The sequence below is a fragment of the Miscanthus floridulus genome, chromosome 4, assembly GCF_019320115.1.
Source record: "Miscanthus floridulus cultivar M001 chromosome 4, ASM1932011v1, whole genome shotgun sequence".
Taxonomy (NCBI): Eukaryota; Viridiplantae; Streptophyta; class Magnoliopsida; order Poales; family Poaceae; genus Miscanthus; species Miscanthus floridulus.
Genome location: NC_089583.1, coordinates 82,797,598 through 82,800,432, shown reverse-complemented (window position 1 = coordinate 82,800,432; position 2,835 = coordinate 82,797,598).

Here is a 2,835-nt window from a genome sequence, read left to right as displayed (position 1 = left end):
CCATACCCGGTCGAGGGGTTACCCATACATGCATCTGGCGACATCCAACAAGGGATGGCACTCGCAGTGGTTTTATGTTAGGGATGATGTGAGTGCCACCCTTCTGAGGTACACTGGACGCCTTATTGTAGATGCTCCGGAGTCGTGGAGCTGGGGCGTCCAGTCCAAAGACAAGAAACACCTCTCTAACCTTCTCTCCGCCCTCCAAGCCCTGAAGGATCAGGGTGTAAAGGGGACAGGGATTATTGGCGCCTATCATGCGAGGAGGGTGGCACCACTGATGGCGCGCGTGCTTCCCCTGCATCGGATGATGCCCGGGATGTCGTTCGAAGGGACGGTGCTCGTTGACGAGGCGCTCCCTTACTTGGAAGTGGCGCAGCGCATTAAGGAGCCGACGGAGCCGATGAAGGATTCCACCGGCAAGGTCCTCGACATCATGTATCCGGTGCCCGGACATCCCCCAATGCGGCTAGAGCCTGGGTTCTTTGAATTCATAAGCCTTCTTCTCTCGTGCTCTTTTCTTTTTTCTGAATCTCTATTTTTTGATACTCGCCTTCGTGGCATTGGAACCAGCCGAGGGGGCTAGTCTTCAAGGATAGTCCAGTTCCACTGCCCAAGGACAAGGCCGTGGTGGCGGCGAATCGACTCGCGGCCGAGCAGGACAAGAAAGCAAGAGAGCAGATGAAGAAGGCAAAGCGACTGAAGCAGGAGGCACGGGATCAGGGGAGAGGATGTGAGTAGTGAGGATGAAGACGACGACGATGATGACGATGATGAGGTAGCCATCGGCATGGATTGGGACATCCTGGAGGATGAGGACACGCTGACAAGTGGCCACCCATCCGTGCAGGGACCCTTCAAGTGGCCACCCATCCGTGCAGGGACCCTTCCCTTTTCACGCAGAGGGAAGCGAATCGATGAGGTCAGTGGAGGCCAACAAGTCTGCCGCTTTGCACGACGTGACGGTCGAGGACCGGTGGGTGGAGGAAAGCGGGCCTATTGCTGCCGACCCTAAAGCGACAGGGGAGGGGAGTGGCTCTGGTGCTATGCCCCATGAGACGATGGAGGGGAGCGGATCTGGTGCCGCGCCCCATGAGACGATAGAGGGGAGGCTCAAAACGGTCCTACCCAGATGAGTCGGGGCAGGGATCTGGGGATCCATCCCCAAAACGCTTCCGCCGGTCGAGGACGTCAACGTGAGCTGCTGATTCCCCTATTTTCATCCTTTTTCCATTTCTATTTTGATCTAATGATTAATACCTTTGTGCAGGTTCTTGCGGACGGGTCATCCCCTGGGGCTGGCGCCCAAGAAGAGCCTCGCCATTCAAGCGGGACAGATGGTGTCGCCTGGAGTCACCCCCATTTCGGGCAGGAGTGGTGCCGACATCGGGGCTGCGTTGGCCAACCCGACGGCGTCCGTGGTGGCTCCTGCGCCCGTGGAGGTTACTGAGCTGGCGGCCTCCTCCATGGCGGATGTGGAATAGCCGGTCGAGGGCCGCATACCACCGGTGGAGGTGGTCGTGACTGTGCCAAGCCAGGATCAGCTGGGCGCGGTCGTGGTGGTGCTCGAGGGCATAGTGCAATCCGCGCCACCAGGGGCCCAGGTGGATCCGCTCGTGGCACTCAAAGCGGCCCAGACGGAGGAGGGTCTAGCCGGAGGGTCCTCGAGTGCAGCGGTGGTGCCACACAGGGTTAGGAGGGAGCTGCCCCTGGCCCCTTTGTCGAGAGGAAGCCACTCCCCCACGTGGGGGGAGCCGCCACTTCAGTGGATGGCCGCCTAGGACCCGATGTCAGCTCTATTCTCGCTCGATGATCATTCTGAGAGCATGGAGCGGGAGGGTCTTGACATCAGAATTTCAACCATGCTGGAGGCCCTGGACCAGGCCAGAGGAGCCCTGTGTGAAATTGTCATTCCTACTACCCAGGTATTCGCTTGATTTTCTTCTTTCTCCGCATGTTTTTGTGTTTTCGCATTTTTGATTCTAGTCTTCTTCCTCTTCAGGTTCTTGTTGCTCGTAGCCAGAATAAATCCTGATTCCTCCACGAGTAGAAGGTGGGGTGGGATCACCTCTCCAAGGAGGCCCGGCTGCGAGTAGACATGGCCGCACAGCTTGCTACTGCCCAGGAGTGGGAGGCCCAGGCGCGTCAAGACGTGGAGGAGGCCATGGGATGTTTGAGGATTTGTTGGCGAGGTCCAAGCTAGATGGGGAGGAGATCGCCAGGCTCTAAAAGGAGCGAGATGAGCTGCTGCAGAGGAATGCTGCGGCTAATGAGAAGGCCAGTGAAGTCCTGAAGGAGCTGGAGATGGAGCGGGACCTCCGGTGGAAGGCCAAGAGTAGGGCCACGGCCCTTCAGCAGAAGGTGGACGAGGACATCAAGGTGGTCCGCTCTCTCTGGGCAGAGCTCAGTGACACGGTGAGCCGAAGGTTGAGCGCCGAAAACGTCTCCGTCAAGCTAGAAAAAGAGGCTGCCTTTGCACGAAGGGCCCTTCAGGTTGAGAGCGATGAGCACGATCTTCTGCAAGCTGTGGTCGGGGTGGTCCTCAATGCCCTGAAGGTGACAGAGCCAGTGGAGACCAGCCCACTTGCGGCTCATGCCACAGGTATCACGGCTCGGGTGGGCCAGCTTGAGGAGAGTGCCTTTCACGCCGGGATCACCCAGGCCTTCACCGTCGCCCATGCTCATTACGAGAAGGAAATCAACCTGAAGGTGATGAGCGAAGGCTTCCCATCCACTTATGAGGATGATGAGCTGGAGGAAATGGAGAAGATGGTTGCTCCCCTTGCGAAAAACCTAGCGGATAATCTGAAAGAGATGGTTCTCCATTCGCAGGAG